The following is a 20897-nucleotide window of genomic DNA, read 5'->3' on the forward strand; positions in this document are numbered from 1 at the left end:
AAAACGTTTGCTGGCATGTTTAATCGTTTTTATATATGCTTTGGTGATAAAACTTATTGGGGCCTAGTTTTTTCCACATGGCTGGCTTTATTTTTGCCTAGAAACAAAGGCTTTCCACTGTTATAGTATAAAAGTTACAGTTGGTGCAGTTAAAATTACAAACTGTGACATTCAGCTTCCCTCAGCAGTCCCCTGCATGCTATAGGACATCTCTGATGGGCTCAAAAGGCTTCAAAAGTAGGAGCTGTGGCAGTTGTTATGACTGTTTAAAAAACATATTTTTCGTTTTGTTAATCTGTTTTTTGTATTAAGGGGTTAATCATCCATTTGCAAGTGGGTGCAATGCTCTGCTAACTTGTTACATACACTGTAAAAACTTTGTTAGTGTAACTGCCTTTTTTCACTGTTATTTCAAATTTTGCCAAAATTTGTTTCTCTTAAAGGCACAGTAACGTTTTTTATATTGCTTGTTAACTTTGTTTAAAGTGTTTTCCAAGCTTGCTAGTCTCATTGCTAGTCTGTACAAACATGTCTGACACAGAGGAAACTACTTGTTCATTATGTTTAAAAGCCATGGTGGAGCCCCATAGGAGAATGTGTACTAAATGTATTGATTTCACCTTAAACAGTAAAGATCAGTCTTTATCTATAAAAGAATTGTCACCAGAGGGGTCTGTCGAGGGGGAAGTTATGCCGACTAACTCTCCCCACGTGTCGGACCCTTCGCCTCCCGCTCGAGGGACGCACGCTAATATGGCGCCAAGTACATCAGGGATGCCCATAGCAATTACTTTGCAGGACATGGCTGCAATCATGAATAATACCCTGTCACAGGTATTAGCCAGATTGCCTGAATTGAGAGGCAAGCGCGATAGCCCTGGGGTTAGACGAGATACAGAGCGCGTAGATGCTGTAAGAGCCATGTCTGATACTGCGTCACAATATGCAGAACCTGAGGACGGAGAGCTTCAGTCTGTGGGTGACGTCTCTGAATCGGGGAGACCTGATTCAGAGATTTCTAATTTTAAATTTAAGCTTGAGAACCTCCGTGTGTTACTTGGGGAGGTATTAGCTGCTCTGAATGACTGTGACACAATTGCAGTGCCAGAGAAATTGTGTAGGCTGGATAAATACTATGCAGTGCCGGTGAGTACTGATGTTTTTCCAATACCTAAAAGGCTTACAGAAATTATTAGTAAGGAGTGGGATAGACCCGGTGTGCCCTTTTCCCCACCTCCTATATTTAGAAAAATGTTTCCAATAGATGCCACTACACAGGACTTATGGCAGACAGTCCCTAAGGTGGAGGGAGCAGTTTCTACTTTAGCAAAGCGTACCACTATCCCGGTTGAGGACAGTTGTGCTTTTTCAGATCCAATGGATAAAAAATTAGAAGGTTACCTTAAGAAAATGTTTATTCAACAAGGTTTTTATTTTACAGCCCCTTGCATGCATTGCGCCTGTCACTGCTGCGGCGGCGTTCTGGTTTGAGGCCCTGGAAGAGGCCATCCATACAGCTCCATTGACTGAAATTATTGACAAGCTTAGAACACTTAAGCTAGCTAACTCATTTGTTTCTGATGCCATTGTTCATTTGACTAAACTAACGGCTAAGAATTCCGGATTCGCCATCCAGGCGCGTAGGGCGCTATGGCTTAAATCCTGGTCAGCTGATGTGACTTCAAAGTCTAAATTACTTAACATTCCTTTCAAGGGGCAGACCTTATTCGGGCCTAGTTTGAAAGAAATTATTGCTGACATTACTGGAGGTAAGGGTCATACCCTTCCTCAGGACAGGGCCAAATCAAGGGCCAAACAGTCTAATTTTCGTGCCTTTCGAAATTTCAAGGCAGGTGCAGGATCAGCTCCCTCTACTTCAAAACAAGAAGGAACTTTTCCTCAATCTAAGCAGGCCTGGAAACCTACCCAGTCCTGGAACAAGGGCAAGCAGGCCGAAAGCCTGCTGCTGCCTCCAAGACAGCATGAAGGAGCGGCCCCCTATCCGACAACGGATCTAGTACGGGGCAGACTCTCTCTCTTCGCCCAGGCGTGGGCAAGAGATGTTCAGGATCCCTGGGCGTTGGAGATCATATCTCAGGGATATCTTCTGGACTTCAAACCTTCTCCCCCACAAGGGAGATTTCACCTTTCAAGATTATCTGCAAACCAGATAAAGAAAGAGGCATTCCTAAGCTGCGTGCAAGACCTCCTTGTAATGGGAGTGATCCATCCAGTTCCGCGGACGGAACAAGGACAGGGGTTTTATTCAAATCTGTTTGTGGTTCCCAAAAAAGAGGGAACCTTCAGACCAATTTTGGATCTAAAGATCCTAAACAAATTCCTCAGAGTTCCATCATTCAAGATGGAAACTATTCGAACCATTTTACCCATGATCCAAGAGGGTCAGTACATGACCACAGTGGACTTAAAGGATGCCTACCTTCACATTCCGATCCACAAGAATCATCATCGGTTCCTGAGGTTTGCCTTTCTAGACAGGCATTACCAATTTGTAGCTCTTCCATTCGGATTGGCTACAGCCCCAAGAATTTTTACAAAGGTTCTGGGCTCCCTTCTGGCGGTCCTAAGACCGCAAGGCATAGCGGTGGCTCCTTACCTGGACGACATCCTGATACAGGCGTCAAGCTTTCAAATTGCCAAGTCTCATACAGAGATAGTTCTGGCATTTCTGAGGTCGCATGGGTGGAAAGTGAACGAAGAAAAGAGTTCTCTATCTCCTCTCACAAGGGTTTCCTTCCTAGGGACTCTAATAGATTCTATAGAAATGAAAATTTACCTGACGGAGTCCAGGTTATCAAAACTTCTAAATGCTTGCCGTGTTCTTCACTCCATTCCACGCCCCACGGTGGCTCAGTGCATGGAAGTAATCGGCTTAATGGTAGCGGCGATGAACATAGTGCCATTTGCGCGCCTGCATCTCAGACCGCTGCAATTATGCATGCTCAGTCAGTGGAATGGGGATTACACAGATTTGTCCCCTCTACTAAATCTGGATCAGGAAACCAGAGATTCTCTTCTCTGGTGGTTATCTCGGGTCCATCTGTCCAAAGGTATGACCTTTCGCAGGCCAGATTGGACCATTGTAACAACAGACGCCAGCCTTCTAGGTTGGGGTGCAGTCTGGAACTCCCTGAAGGCTCAGGGTTCATGGAATCAGGAGGAGAAACTCCTCCCAATAAATATTCTGGAGTTAAGAGAAATATTCAATGCTCTTCTAGCTTGGCCTCAGTTAGCAACACTGAGGTTCATCAGATTTCAGTCGGACAACATCACGACTGTGGCTTACATCATCCATCAAGGGGGGACCAGGAGTTCCCTAGCGATGTCAGAATTCTCCAAGATAATTCGCTGGGCAGAGACTCACTCTTGCCACATATCAGCGATCCATATCCCAGGGGTAGAGAACTGGGAGGCGGATTTTCTAAGTCGTCAGACTTTTCATCCGGGGGAGTGGGAACTCCATCCGGAGGTGTTTGCTCAATTGGTTCTCTGTTGGGGCAAACCAGAACTGGATCTCATGGCGTCTCAACAGAACACCAAGCTTCCTTGTTACGGATCCAGGTCCAGGGATCCAGAAGCGGCACTGATAGATGCTCTATTAGCGCCTTGGTTCTTCAACCTGGCCTATGTGTTTCCACCGTTTCCTCTGCTCCCTCGTCTGATTGCCAAAATCAAACAGGAGAGAGCATCGGTGATATTGATAGCGCCTGCGTGGCCACGCAGGACCTGGTATGCAGACCTAGTGGACATGTCATACTTTCCACCATGGACTCTGCCTCTGAGACAAGACCTTCTAATACAAGGTCCTTTCAATCATCTGAATCTACTTTCTCTGAGACTGACTGCATGGAGATTGAACGCTTGATCCTATCAAAGCGTGGCTTCTCCGAGTCAGTAATTGATACCTTAATACAGGCACGAAAGCCTGTCACCAGCAAAATTTACCACAAGATTTGGCGTAAATATCTTCATTGGTGTGAATCCAAGAATTACTCATGGAGTAGGGTTAGGATTCCTAGGATATTGTCCTTCCTCCAAGAGGGTTTGGACAAAGGACTATCAGCTAGTTCTTTAAAGGGACAGATCTCTGCTCCGTCTATTCTTTTACACAAGTGTCTGGCAGAAGTTCCAGACGTTCAGGCATTTTGTCAGGCTTTAGTTAGAATTAAGCCTGTGTTTAAACCTGTTGCTCCCCCATGGAGCTTAAACTTGGTTCTTAAAGTTCTTCAAGGGGTTCCGTTTGAACCCCTTCATTCTATTGAAATCAAACTTCTATCATGGAAAGTTCTTTTTCTGATGGCTATTTCCTCGGCTTGAAGAGTCTCAGAGGTATCTGCCATACATTGTGATTCTCCTTATCTGATCTTTCATTCAGATAAAGTAGTTCTGCGTACAAAACCTGGGTTTTTACCTAAGGTGGTTTCAATCAAGAGATTGTTGTTCCATCATTATGCCCTAATCCTTCTTCAAAGAAGGAACGTCTTTTGCATAATCTAGACGTAGTCCGTGCATTGAAGTTTTACTTGCAGGCTACTAAAGATTTTCGCCAAACATCTCACCTGTTTGTTATTTACTCTGGACAGAGGAGAGGTCAAAAGGTCTCGACAACCTCTCTTTCTTTTTGGCTTCGGAGTATAATCCGTTTAGCATATGAGACTGCTGGACAGCAGCCCCCTGAAAGAATTACAGCTCATTCTACTAGAGCTGTGGCTTCCACCTGGGCCTTTAAAAATGAGGCCTCTGTTGAACAGATTTGCAAGGCTGCGACTTGGTCTTCGCTTCATACCTTTTCAAAATTTTACAAATTTGATACTTTTGCTTCTTCTGAGGCTGTTTTTGGGAGAAAGGTTCTACAGGCAGTGGTTCCTTCCGTTTAAGTTCCTGCCTTGTCCCTCCCATCATCCGTGTACTTAAGCTTTGGTATTGGTATCCCACAAGTAATGGATGATCCGTGGACTGGATACACTTAACAAGAGAAAACATAATTTATGCTTACCTGATAAATTTATTTCTCTTGTAGTGTATCCAGTCCACGGCCCGCCCTGTCCTTTTAAGGCAGGTCTAAATTTTAATTAAACTTCAGTCACCACTGCACCCTATGGTTTCTCCTTTCTCGGCTTGTTTCGGTCGAATTACTGGATATGGCAGTTAGGGGAGGAGCTATGTAGCAGCTCTGCTGTGGGTGATCCTCTTGCAACTTCCTGTTGGGAAGGAGAATATCCCACAAGTAATGGATGATCCGTGGACTGGATACACTACAAGAGAAATAAATTTATCAGGTAAGCATAAATTATGTTTTATGGAGTAAGTTACTAAATTTTTTCAATTATACACTGGATACTTTTGTCATTTGGGTCTCTATTCATTTATAGTCCACTTTTGGATAAACCTGAAAATTCAGTATTTGACTCCAGGAACCTGTGGACTCTTGCCATCTGACGCTACGTTCCCTTTCAGCTGTAAAGATTCATCTTATGGAGTGAGTATACTGCACCCATATTAATTGGCTTCAATATATGCATCAAGCCTTTTTTCTCTTCACTTACTAGAGAAAATCACTCAATAGACCAGCGCCATCTACTACTACTATCTTCCTAAGCTTACATACCTAATTTTTAAATATAGATACCAAGGGAACAAATAAAAAAATATAATAGGAGTAAATTAGAAAGTGGCTTAAAATTGCATGCTCTATCTGAATCACGAAAGAAGAAAAAAATGGGTTTAGCATCCCTTTAATATTATTCTTATGGTAATGCACCTATAGTTTCTGCAGTACTATACATGGAATATATTAAACAAAGACAAGACAGGGACGACAGAGTGGGGCAGATGAATTACAGGGCCCTGCTCCCTAGAGAGTTTACTATGTAAGTATTTTGTATCTTTATATTTAACTTGCTCTATATTCCAGGCAATTGGGATTCTTTATATTTTTGTATCCACATAAATTATGTATGTGTAAAGTTTATTAACTTCACACACTGTTCTAAGGAAATAGAATGTATTTGTTTATATTAAATAAATCATTGCGTACATGTCTCTTATGTAGAGCTCACCCAATTGAACTAGAAATGCAGCCTTTAATACTTGTACATTTTCACATTTGTTATCAGTGAATGTTGAGTTAGTTGGTAAGGCTTGTGTGTAATAATATGCCTCTGTCAATCCTTTGTTCATCAGGTGAAACTATTCCAGTAAATTTTATCTTCCTTTAGGTTTACAGTATTTGCTAACAACAAGTGCTAAATCTGAATGTTTACCAGAATTATTATATTTTAGTTATATGCTGTAATGATTTTTTTAGCCAATTAATATTTTATGTGGTTTTATTATTTACAAACAAAAATGTTTCCTCACCATACTGCAACCTTAGCTACATAGAGATGGACACAGTGTGCTTTCTGGGGGGAAGTTATACAGGACTAGATTACAAGTTAAGCGCACATTTGCACTTATTCGAGCATCATATTTGTGCTTAACTTGGCAATACCAGAGCGTGTAAATGTGCACTGGTATTACAAGTAAGATACAATGTGAAATCACGCTGGTGTTCGCATTGCTTGAAATCAAGCGCTCATGGGAGAGAGCTTCCATAGGGAGCTTTGTTTTTATGCCAGCAGCCGCACACAAACACCTTGCGCAGCACAGGGTAGCAATAAATAAATGTATGTGTATATGCTTATATATGATATATACTTATATGTCCTTTGGTATTGTTTAATGAAGGAGCAGTATTGCAATATAGAAAGCTAGCTGAACACATTCAGTAAACCAATGGCAATAGGTATATATGTGCAGCTAGTTCCCAGTAGTGCATTGCTGCTCCTGAGCCTACCTAGGTATTCTTTTCAACAAAGCATACCAAGAGAACAATGCAAATTAGATAATAGAAATAAATTGGAAAGTTGTTTAAAATCGGAAACTGCGGTGGCAAATGAGCAGCAGCCATTACAGGTCACACTACTTATGAGCTCCTGGTTCATGGGCAATAATCAGTCACATATTTCATACTCTAATTGGCCATCCAAACTTCTAAAGGTTGATAAACCTTACATAGATCGTATCCAGTCAGTAAGAAATGATAAACTAACAGATACACTGGTTCCAGAGCTTCTAATCAGATGGATGGTAATTTTGTTGGTGGCCTACTATGCAAGTTTCCAACACCGCCCCCCCTGGACTGCCGGGTTATGCAGCTTCAACTACACTGAGCAATTCATCTACCTGCCCATATAGTCCTATATCAATCCTGCAGGCCATGGAGGAAATATACCTACAGATCCAAGGTTTACTCAAAGATCTCAGGAGAAAGATGAATAGCAGATTTGACAGCCTCACAATGGCGCTGAAAATGCCACATGTGGAAGAAGTCTGCCACAAGCCTACCACAAAAGAGGAAAGGAGACTTCATGCTCACAGCCCTCTACCTCAACCGCATCCGATCACCGCTGACATCCGAGAAATAGAGAAACACTTACACCTGATAGCCGCTCTGGCCAAGAGGGAAGCGGCCGATCCCTCAGCGCATGGTGCGGTTAGTTAATTTCAGCATACAGTGATCACATATATAGGGGCTAAGAGTGGAACACCTCTAACGTTAGAAGCATGAGAAGCTCAACATTGGGATACCACAAGGGGTGAGCATACTCACAATGTTGCCAGTTAATGTAGATCCACGCATCACTACATCTCACACAGACCTTATCCAGCCTTGCAGAGTTGGAGTGGACAATGCCCCAAGTTTCATTGTAGCCTTCATTACCATCAGGAGCACAGAGCAGGTATGGAAGCCCTCTTGGCACAGATCGCCCAGACTTGGAATAGGCTAAAATATTCATAGTTTTCAGCTGGTCAGGTAGCTTTCAATTTTTGAGACATTCTGTTATAAACCCTCACGATTGTCTGAATTAAGGGACCCCAGCAATATAAACCACAGATGCTGCCTGATCATTACATTCCCAAATTTATCAAATAGCATCATCAACATCATATTTGGATCTATCATGAGGACTATAATGTTTGATAACCTTGGTCCCTGATCGAGTGTTTTGCCAACTTTGACGTTACCACATTTCATGTTGTATTTTGTCTTTACTTCTTAAGCTTTGTCTTAAGTGAGACTTATAGGAAAATGTTAATACAGGCTATTATATTCCCCTATATTGAGTTTCATGATATTCTATACACAACCCAGATTTAGGGTTACGCTAATTGACATTGGATTTAGATAACCTCAACTTAAGTCTGATTTAGGAAGTCAATATTTGAAATATACATATTGCGTGTCCTTTTCTTTCCACCCCAAGTTAAAATATACCAGGCTCTACATCTTCAGAAACCTCCCTTTACTAGCTCAATCCCCCCTTATATTTACCATGTGGGTTTGCAGGAATTCAAATGTAAGGGCTGTGAATTGTCTTACCATTATTCTGCTATACACTATTAAGAGTTTTGTTACCTGGTTTTATTTAGCACTATGGGCGAGCCCCTCTTACGTGTTTTTAAAATATGTTCAGAAGCCCTATACACTTAAGACAAAATTCATTTGAGCTCATATACTCTGCTAATTAATATATTGGCTTGCAAAAAAACATATAGAGATTCTAGCTATATTGCTCATCACATTAATATCTGTTGCTAATTTTTATTTACTTATATGCTACGGCCCAAGAGTAGTCCCCTTAGTTACTAATTTTCACTAGAGTAACCAGGTCCAAGAGTGACCATCTATGACCAAGGAGGAACATATGCTGGAGAAACTGAGGTTTCACTTTGATCATCTCAATCCTACTGTAGACTTATAGTTCATTTACTGTTATTGATTCTAAAATGTATACTAAATTTTGTTAGTAGAATGTTATTCTCATATTTCTAATTGTCTACAAATAGGAGTCAGGTTTAGACATTGATACTATAACTGCTGTCAAATATTATTTATATCCGGATAACATGTGGATTAACATGTTACACATTCTCAACTGTGAATCTTGTTTTATTGATCTACTGTAACCTGTCTCCAGACTATAGCTGTATTTGAATTTGTAATATATATTGTATTCTTTAAAAACCTCAATAAAAGATTATTAAAAAATAAATAAAAATATTGAAAACTCCATCTGAATCATGAAAGAAATGTTTTAAGTTTATGTCCCTTTAAGATAGTGCCTCATTTGTAATCTAGCCACAATAATAAAGATGAATAGAACCATTAGTATGATTATCATGCATTTGTTTGTGCCAAGTATTTATTTATATGTATTTACTTCCTGTGCATTGAATTCCTGATGTCAAACATGTACTTGCCTCCGAAATAATTTGTTTTGTGAGTCTACCAAACACCCTTTTTTATATATATATATATATATATATATATATATATATATATATATATATATATATATATATATATATACAGTAAGAAAAGTTGTGTAGCGCACTGAATCCCAGTTAATCCAAAAGTCGATGTATATAAAATCTAAAATGCTTTATTTCACTCTTTTAAAAGCATAACAAACGTCCTCCATAGGAACACCATACTTCACATAGAGTAATCACAGTGTGTACAGGTACACCTGCATACGCGTTTCGTGTATGCCCACTTGGTCACTGCATAGGTAGCTACCTGTGCACACCTGTTTTAAGCAAATATCTCTTAAAGCTACAGTGTGTATGTCCAAAATTGTTAAAAATGGAGGACAGGTAGCTACCTATGCAGTGACCAAGTGCGCATGGTGTCCCTATGGAGGCCGTTTGTTATGCTTTTATAAGAGTGATATAAAGCATTTTAGATTTTATATACATCAACTTTTTGGATTTACTGGGATCTGCTTAGAGGGGTTATCGGCCTATCGTTTCTCTTACTGACAATTACTGACAAGTTTTCGATTGATTCAGGATTTCTAGAGAAAAGGATATAACAATACAGAGGTGGTGTGTTTTACTTATTATAGCATGACTGATATCAAGCTGAACTGAAGAGAACTGAAGAGATAATGAGGCCAATAAATATTGCTGGCTGAAGACGAGGTGAGTGAAAAGTAAACTATTTATAATTATATACGGCATCTTAATTAAAAAAAACAAAACATCAAAATGGAGGATAAACAGGAGGGATCATATGTATTTAGTAATTTCAATGAATGTGAATATGATGCAGCTGATGACTTGATTTTCACCATTGACAGCCTGTTTTTGAAATAGATATGTTAAGAAAGAGGGATATAAAGCTAGAATTGGACATTATTTTTTTGGATCTATGAGCACAATAAAAGAATTCCAAGGGGACTACATATAAAAAAGTGTCCTTCATGTAATGTGAATGACATGTATTTCATAACAAAGTGGAATAGTGTTCTAGACACATGCTCCTTGGCATTAATAAATCTATTGATAGAATATAAAAGAAAACAGAGATCTGACTTATTAAAGGAGATAAATGATGTTCAGGAAAAGTTAAAAACCTTTCAAAAAGATGAAGAATTTACCAAATATGAGAAACAATTTGAGACCAATATGAACACATTTAAACAGGAACTTTGGCAATCAAGTCACGTAAAATGACTAGGGATCGTAGAGACTATGATGCTAAACAGGTGTATAGATGGACTCATGATGACTATTCAAGAACAAAGGCTAAAAATTTCAGGAGATATCAAGGAAAATTCCTTAAATCAAGCAAAACCGTTACTTTCTCAGATACTGAGTATGAAATAGATTAATCAGATCCTGAAATCACTGAAGATACAAATGTATCATCAAGTTTACAGCTACCCGTATAGACAGTAGTGACAGGAGCCACACTCTAACAGTCAAAAAACGAGGATGCCCAAAGAATAGTAACAAGAAAGAAAACCATAGAGGAGGAAGGGGTAAAGGCAAGAAGATAAAGTCAAACCAAGCATTATTATCCAAGGAGGAATCAGAAAAAGAACTCTCAGAAAACCTATCTGAAAAGATCACAGGGACAAAAAGATCAGAAATACATATGAGCAATAATATTGTGATTAATCTGTCTGATGTAATACTTAATAAATCTCAGGAAATGTTGTTATCCAAGGGATTACATTTTGTGAATTTAAAACGGTTATGGATGTTAACCATTTGTACGCAAAATCACTCTGGGTAAACACTTTTTTGACACTGTTGATTTGAATACACAAAAAGAAATGAATACCCAGAAGCAAACAAAATCAGGGGGTAATGATCAACTTTGTTTTTCTGATTGGTGTACGGTTGTAGATTTACAACAAATGTGCAAAGATAGCACATTAGATCCTACAGAGAACCCAGTAACAGATCAAAATTTTAAAACTAGAAAAAAAAAGAGTCATTTTTACCCTGTTCATACTAGAACAAAAGCTCTGGACATATTCCAGAAGGCAGTTGAAGACAAATCAAGAACTCTTAATGATAAAACCATTAAGAAAAGAAAGTATATCCATTCTAAATTGTCACAAAAGAAAAAATATCTCTGAAAGAGCTCAGTAAAAAGTAAAATTTAACGATTAGGCCATCAGACAAAGGGGGGGGGGGAATGTTGTTGTATTAAACACCACTAACTATATAGCAGAAGCAAAAACAGAATTTATGCTTACCTGATAAATTACTTTCTCCAACGGTGTGTCCGGTCCACGGCGTCATCCATAACTTGTGGGAATATCTCTTCCCCAACAGGAAATGGCAAAGAGTACAGCAAAAGCTGTCCATATAGTCCCTCCTAGGCTCCGCCCACCCCAGTCATTCGACCGACGGACAGGAGAAAAAACAGGAGAAACTATAGGGTGCCGTGGTGACTGTAGTTAAAGAAATAAATGTATCAAACCTGATTAAAAAACCAGGGCGGGCCGTGGACCGGACACACCATTGGAGAAAGTAATTTATCAGGTAAGCATAAATTCTGTTTTCTCCAACATTAGTGTGTCCGGTCCACGGCGTCATCCATAACTTGTGGGAACCAATACCAAAGCTTTAGGACACGGATGAAGGGAGGGAGCCAATCAGGTTACCTAAACGGAAGGCACCACGGCTTGCAAAACCTTTCTCCCAAAAATAGCCTCCGAAGAAGCAAAAGTATCAAATTTGTAGAATTTGGCAAAAGTGTGCAGGGAAGACCAAGTCGCTGCCTTGCATATCTGATCAACAGAAGCCTCGTTCTTGAAAACCCATGTGGAAGTTACAGCCCTAGTAGAGTGAGCTGTGACTCTTTCAGGAGGTTGCCATCCGGCAGTCTCATAAGCCAATCGGATGATGCTTTTCAGCCAAAAGGAAAGAGAGGTAGCAGTAGCTTTTTGACCTTTCCTTTTACCAGAATAGACGACAAACAGAGAAGATGTTTGTCTGAAATCCTTTGTTGCTTCTAGATAAAACTTTAAAGCACGGACTACATCTAAATTGTGTAACAAAGTTCCTTCTTTGAAACTGGATTCGGACACAAAGAAGGTACAACTATTTCCTGGTTAATATTCTTGTTGGAAACAACCTTTGGAAGAAAACCAGGTTTTGTACGCAAAACGGCCTTATCTGCATGGAACACCAGATAGGGCGGAGTACACTGCAGAGCAGATAACTCAGAAACTCTTCTAGCAGAAGAAATAGCAACTAAAAACAAAACTTTCCAAGATAACAACTTAATATCTATGGAATGTAAAGGTTCAAACGGAACCCCTTGGAGAACTGAAAGAACTAAATTTAAACTCCAGGGAGGAGTCAACGGCCTGTAAACAGGCTTGATCCTGACCAAAGCCTGAACAAAGGCTTGAACATCTGGCACAGCCGCCAGTCGTTTGTGTAACAAGACAGATAAAGCAGAAATCTGTCCCTTTAGAGAACTCGCTGATAATCCCTTATCCAAACCCTCTTGTAGGAAGGAAAGGATCCTAGGAATTTTGATCTTACTCCATGAGAATCCCTTGGATTCACACCAACAGATATATCTTTTCCATATTTTATGGTAAATCTTTCTAGTTACAGGTTTTCTGGCTTGTACCAGAGTATCTATCACAGAATCCGAAAACCCACGCTTAGATAAAATCAAGCGTTCAATTTCCAAGCCGTCAGCTGGAGAGAGACTAGATTTGGATGTTCGAATGGACCCTGTACCAGAAGATCTTGTCTCAAAGGTAGCTTCCATGGTGGAGCCGATGACATATTCACCAGGTCTGCATACCAAGTCCTGCGTGGCCACGCAGGATCTATCAAAATCACCGAGGCCCTCTCCTGTTTGATCCTGGCTACCAGCCTGGGAATGAGAGGAAACGGTGGAAAAACGTAAGCTAGGTTGAAGGTCCAAGGCGCTACTAATGCATCCACTAGAGTCGCCCTGGGATCCCTGGATCTGGACCCGTAGCAAGGAACTTTGAAGTTCTGACGAGACGCCATCAGATCCATGTCTGGAATGCCCCATAATTGTGTCAACTGGGCAAATATCTCCGGGTGGAGTTCCCACTCCCCCGGGTGGAATGTCTGACGACTCAGATAATCCGCCTCCCAGTTTTCCACTCCTGGGATGTGGATCGCAGATAGGTGGCAGGAGTGATCCTCCGCCCATTTTATGATCTTGGTCACTTCTCTCATCGCCAGGGAACTCCTTGTTCCCCCCTGATGGTTGATGTAAGCAACTGTCGTCATGTTGGCTGATTGGAATCTTATGAACCTGGCCTTTGCTAGCTGAGGAAAAGCTTTGAGAGTATTGAATATCGCTCTCAGTTCCAGAATGTTTATCGGGAGAAGAGATTCCTCCCGAGACCATAGACCCTGAGCCTTCAGGGAGTCCCAGACCGCGCCCCAGCCCACTAGACTGGCGTCGGTCGTGACGATAACCCACTCTGGTCTGCGGAAGCTCATTCCCTGGGACAGATGATCCTGGGTTAGCCACCAACGTAGTGAGTTTCTGGTCTCCTGATCTACTTGGATCACTGGAGACAAGTCTGTATAGTCCCCATTCCACTGTTTGAGCATGCACAGTTGTAATGGTCTTAGATGAATTTGCGCAAAAGGAACTATGTCCATTGCTGCAACCATCAATCCTACTACTTCCATGCACTGAGCTATGGAAGGTCGAGGAACAGAGTGAAGAACTTGACAAGCGTTTAGAAGCTTTAACTTTCATTTCTAACGAATCTATTATTGTCCCCAAGAAGGGGACTCTTGTCGACGGAGACAGAGAACTCTTTTCTATGTTCACCTTCCAGCCGTGAGATCTGAGAAAGGCCAGAACAATGTCTGTGTGAGCCTTTGTCTTTGAAAGAGACGACGCTTGTATCAGAATGTCATCCAAGTAAGGTGCCACTGCAATGCCCCTTGGTCTTAGAACCGCTAGAAGGGCTCCGAGTACCTTTGTGAAAATCCTTGGAGCCGTGGCTAGCCCGAATGGGAGAGCCACAAACTGGTAATGTTTGTCCAGAAAGGCGAACCTTAGGAACTGGTGATGATCTTTGTGGATAGGAATATGTAGATACGCATCCTTTAAATCCACGGTAGTCATAAATTGACCCTCCTGGATTGAGGGTAAGATCGTTCGGATAGTTTCCATCTTGAACGATGGTACTTTGAGAAATTTGTTTAGAATCTTTAAATCTAGAATTGGTCTGAAGGTTCCCTCTTTTTTGGGAACTACAAACAAATTTGAGTAAAAACCCAGTCCTTGTTCCACAATTGGAACTGGGTGTATCACTCCCATTTTTAACAGGTCTTCTACACAATGTAAGAATGCCTGTCTTTTTATTTGGTTTAAAGATAAGTGAGACATGTGGAACCTTCCCCATGGGGGTAGTTCCTTGAATTCCAGAAGATAACCCTGAGAAACTATTTCTAGTGCCCAGGGATCCTGAACATCTCTTGCCCAAGCCTGAGCGAAGAGAGAGAGTCTGCCCCCTACTAGATCCGGTCCCGGATCGGGGGCTGCTCCTTCATGCTGTTTTGGTAGCAGCAGCAGGCTTCTTGGCCTGTTTACCCTTGTTCCAGCCTTGCATCGGTTTCCAAGCTGGTTTGGTCTGCGAAGCATTACCCTCTTGTCTAGAGGCTGCAGAGTTGGATGTCGGTCCGTTCCGGAAATTGCGAAAGGAACAAAAATTAGACTTATTCTTGGCCTTGAAGGGCCTATCTTGTGGGAGGGCATGGCCCTTGCCCCCAGTGATGTCTGAGATAATCTCTTTCAACTCTGGTCCAAAAAGGGTTTTACCCTTGAAGGGGATATTAAGCAATTTTGTCTTGGAAGATACATCCGCTGACCAAGACTTTAGCCAGAGCGCTCTGCGCGCCACAATTGCAAACCCAGAATTTTTCGCCGCTAATCTAGCTAACTGCAAAGCGGCATCTAAAATAAAGGAATTAGCCAACTTAAGTGCGTGTATTCTGTCCATAACCTCCTCATACGGAGTCTCTCTATGGAGCGACTTTTCTAGTTCCTCGAACCAGAACCACGCTGCTGTAGTGACAGGAACAATGCACGAAATGGGTTGTAGGAGGTAACCTTGCTGAACAAAAATCTTTTTAAGCAAACCCTCCAATTTTTTATCCATAGGATCTTTGAAAGCACAATTATCCTCGATAGGAATAGTAGTGCGCTTGTTTAATGTAGAAACTGCCCCCTCGACCTTAGGGACTGTCTGCCATAAGTCCTTTCTGGGGTCGACCATTGGAAATAATTTCTTAAATATAGGAGGGGGAACAAAAGGTATGCCGGGCTTCTCCCACTCCTTGTTCACTATGTCCGCCACCCGCTTGGGTATAGGAAAAGCGTCGGGGTGCACCGGAACCTCTAGGAACTTGTCCATCTTACACAATTTTTCTGGAATGACCAGGTTGTCACAATCATCCAGAGTAGATAAAACCTCCTTAAGCAGTGCGCGGAGGTGCTCTAATTTAAATTTAAATGTCACAACATCAGGTTCTGCCTGTTGAGAAATTCTACCTGAATCTGAAATTTCCCCATCTGACAAAACCTCCCTCATGGCCCCTTCAGAGTGGTGTGAGGGAATGACAGAACAATTATCATCAGCGCCCTCCTGCTCTACAGTGTTTAAAACAGAGCAATCATGCTTTCTCTGAAATTCAGGCATTTTGGATAAAAAATTAGCTATGGATTTATCCATTACTGTCGCCAATTGTTGCATAGTAACAAGCATTGGCGCGCTAGAAGTACTAGGCGACTCCTGCGTGGGCAAAACTGGTGTAGACACAGAGTGAGATGAAGCAGAACTATCTTTACTCTCCTCATCTGATGAATCATCTTGGGCAACCTTACTATCTGTGGCAGTACTGTCCTTACTTTGCTTGGACGCTATGGCACAATTATCACACAATTTGGAACATTGGCTTCCATACATACAGAACATAGCTTATCTGAAGGTACAGACATGTTAAACAGGCTTAAACTTGTCAATAAAGTACAAAAAAACGTTTTAATTAAAACCGTTACTGTCTCTTTAAATTTTAAACAGGGCACACTTTATTACTGAATATGTGAAAAACAATGAAGGAATTGTTCAAATTTTACCAAATTTTCACCACAGTGTCTTAAAGCATTCAAACATTCAAAGTATTGCATCCAAATTTTCAGAGCTTTAACCCTTAAAATGAAGAAACCGGAGCCGGTTACAGGTTTAACCCCTCTACAGTCCCAGCTACAGCCTTTGCTGCGACTTTACCAAACCCAGGGGGGAATACGATACCAGATGAAGCCTTCTAGGAACCTTTTCAACTACTTTCAGATCCACACAAATGCAGCTGCATGTCCTGCTCTCAAAAGTAACCGCGCAGTAATGGCGCAAAAATGAGGCTCAGCCTACTACAGTGAAGTCCCTTCCTGACTGAAAAGGTGTCTAAACCAGTGCCTGACGTTAAAAAACGTTCCCCAAAGTTTATAAGTGTTAAATTCAACCGCAATCTGTATAAAATGCCCAAATAAAGCAATCGATCTTGCCCATAAAAGTGTCTACCAGTTTTATAGCCCATATTAAGCCCTTTATTCTGTTTGAGACTAAGAAAATGGCTTACCGGTCCCCATGAGGGGAAATGACAGCCTTCCAGCATTACACAGTCTTGTTAGAAATATGGCTAGTCATACCTTAAGCAGAAAAGTCTGCTAACTGTTTCCCCCAACTGAAGTTAATTCATCTCAACAGTCCTATGTGGAAACAGCAAACGATTTTAGTTACTGCTGCTAAAATCATATTCCTCTCACAAACAGAACTCTTCATCTTTTTCTGTTTCAGAGTAAATAGTACATACCAGCACCATTTCAAAATAACAAACTCTTGATAGTAGAATAAAAAACTACAACTAAACACCACATACTCTTAACCATCTCCGTGGAGATGTTGCCTGTGCAACGGCAAAGAGAATGACTGGGGTGGGCGGAGCCTAGGAGGGACTATATGGACAGCTTTTGCTGTACTCTTTGCCATTTCCTGTTGGGGAAGAGATATTCCCACAAGTTATGGATGACGCCGTGGACCGGACACACCAATGTTGGAGAAAAGACAGCTTAATGATACTGATGTATATATTAAATTAAAAGATAATCCAACTCAAAGCATTTAGAAAAGAATTGGTTCAAATAGTACAGATGGCAAAATACAATAACATTATCAGCACTTCAATCTGTGATAATCTTATACCACAGTTTCCAGTTATTCCTGTATTTCATTTCTTTCCTAAAATACACAAATAACCCATCTGCCCCCCGGGTTGCCCTATCATTGCGGGGATTGACTCTCTGAATGAACCCCTAACCAAAGTGGTGGATATGTTCTTACAGCCCTTAGTTAAGAACTTGCCAAGCTATATTCAGGATACAACAGATTTACTAATTAAACTGAAGGAATGTAGTTGGAAATCAACATACAGATTTTTAGTAGCTGATGTATCATCATTATATACCTCTATTTTACATGAGAAGGGCATGATAGCCGTAGAGAATATGTTTGATTTGTATGGTAACTTTGCACCCACAACAAAACAATTTCTACTGACAGCCATAGAGTACCTACTGACACATAATTGTTTCATGTTTCGAAGGGATTTCTATCTGCAGGAACGTGGGACAGCTATGGGGGCAAAATTTACCCCCTCCTATGCCAATCTCTTTATGGGATGGTGGGAGCTGTCCCACGTCTATGCAGATGAAAATCCCTTTAAAGGGAATATCATACAATATTATCGATATATTGATGATCTGATATTTATTCTAGATGGAGATGAGAAGATGGCTAAAAGTTTCTGTGATTATTTAAATACTAATGGATGGGGGATCTCATTCATAGGAGAAGATAACGCACATTCCATAATTATTTTGGATATACAGATAATGGCAGATAATAAACATATCAGTACTACACTATATAGAAAACCTTCAGCAGGAAATACAAACTTGCAATTTGATTCCTGTCACCCTAGACACGTTCTGAGAGGCATTCCCAAAGGGGAATATATCAGAGCTAGAAGGAATTGTACCAGAGAAGAGGATTATCAAAAACAGGCCCAAATTATTACCAATAGACTAAAGGACAGAGGATATGAATCAACATTGCTTGAGAAAGTATGAGAAGAGATAGAACATACCCCGAGGGAAGACCTATTGAAATACAAACAAAAAACTAAAAACATTAAAAATCAACAGTCTAAACTTAAATTCATTACAACTTACAGTGACGAATATCACAACATTTGTAATATTATCAAGGAATCAATTCCTATATTATACACTGATCCCATAATTAAAGAGATAGAGGATGTGATTTGCCCATCAAAATTAATACCACTTGGCTTAAAAAGAGGGCAGGATTCTATAAATGTAGACGTCCAATTTGTAAAACCTGCTCTTATGTCACAGAAGGGAAAACATTTAAGTCCAATAGTACAGGACATGAGCACAACATTAATTTCTATATAAATTGCTCAACTACACATGTTGTTTACTTGCTAACGTGTCAGATTTGCTTAAAGCAATACACAGGGAAAACCAATCGTCCCTTAAAGGACAGGTTCCTTCAACATTTGAGATCCATAGAAGACATAGACTCTGACACCCCAGTGGCAAGACACTTTAAAGAATTGCATAATGCTGATGTTACTAAACCAACTATACAGGGCATTGATCATGTGACAGTATGGAAGAGAGGAGGTGACAGGGAGAACAAACTAAACAAACGTGATGTATACTGGAATTTTAGCCTAAAAACCAGTAGCCCACTAGGTCTAAATATGAGAAGAAACCTTGATCTGTTCACTTGAACAATAGTTCTTTCTCCTCTCTTTCATACTGCACATTAGTACTTCGTGGACTCTCCTTGGCTGCATCATTGTATACATATTTTGAATTACTCTTAACCAGCAACAGGCAATACAATGTAAAGCATTGGAAATATGCATTTGTCTTGAGAAATCTGTTCTCTAGCTAAAAAAGAAACAAAATCAAAGAATGGTAATAAGTTGCCAGTTTTTATATAAACGTATGTTCCCCTGAACTGTTGATAGGATTGTCAAATAAGACTTACAGGTAGCGTTTAAGTTATACTTATGTATACTTATCTTATAAGTGGATAAACAATGATTATAAATTACAAAAATAGCGCTTAAGAAAGATCACCAGTCGGCTAGATTACGAGTTTTGCGTTATGAGTGAAAAAGCCCCATAACGCTGCTTTTTTACTACCGCTGCTATTACGAGTCTTGTCAGAATAGCTGTATCGCACACTTTTTTGGCCGTAACGCAATGTAACTACCACACCTTTCAAAAGTCCTTTTTCAATGGGACTTCCATAGCCCCGGTATTACGAGTTTTGCCTGGGAGGCCAAAAAGTGAGCGGTACACCCTATACTGACAAGATCCGTACAGCCATCTAAAGTCAGTAGTTATGAGTTTTGCGCTACAAAGCTGTAGCATAAAACTCATAACTAAAGTGTTACAAAGTACACTAACAACGATAAACTACCTATTAACCCCTAAACCGAGGCCCTCCCGCATCGCAAACACTATATTAAAAATATTAACCCCTAATATGCTGCTCCAGACATCGCCGCCACTATAATAAACATATTAACCCCTAAACCGCTGCACTCCCGCATCGCAAACACTAGTTAAACATTATTAACCCCTAATCTGCCGCCCCCAACATCACCGCCGCCACTATACTTAAGTTATTAACCCCTAAACCTAACCCTAAGTCTAACCCTAACACCCCTAACTTTAATACTGTATAATTAAAATAAATCTAAATAAAAATTACTATCATTAACTAAATAATTCATATTTAAAGCTAAATACTTACCTATAAAATAAACCCTAAGCTAGCTACAATATAACTAATAGTTACATTGTAGCTATCTTAGGTTTTATTTTTATTTCACAGCTAAGTTTGAATTTATTTTAACTAGGTAAACTAGTTAGTAAATAGTTATTAACTATTTAATAACTACCTAGTTATAACAAATACAAATTTACCTGTAAAATAATACCTAACCTGTCTTACACTAACACCTAACATTACACTACAATTAAATGAATTACATTAATTAAATACAATTAACTAAATTACAAAAATAAACAAACACTAAATTACACAAAATAAAAAATAAATTATCAAATATTTAAACTAATTAACCTAATCTAATAGCCCTATCAAAATAAAAAAGCCCCCCCGATAAAAAGCCCCCCCCCAAAATAAAGAAACCCTAGCCTACATTAAACTGCCAATGGCCCTTAAAAGGGTCTTTTGCAGGGCATTGCCCCAAAGAAATCAGCTCTTTTACCTGTAAAAAAAAATTCAAACAACCCCCCCAACAGTAAAACCCACCACCCACACGTCGTCCTCCAGGCAGGCAGAAGTCTTCATCTAGACGGCAACTTCTATCTTCATCCTTCCGACACTGAG

This window comes from Bombina bombina, chromosome 2 (genome assembly GCF_027579735.1).
Source record: "Bombina bombina isolate aBomBom1 chromosome 2, aBomBom1.pri, whole genome shotgun sequence".
Classification (NCBI taxonomy): Eukaryota; Metazoa; Chordata; class Amphibia; order Anura; family Bombinatoridae; genus Bombina; species Bombina bombina.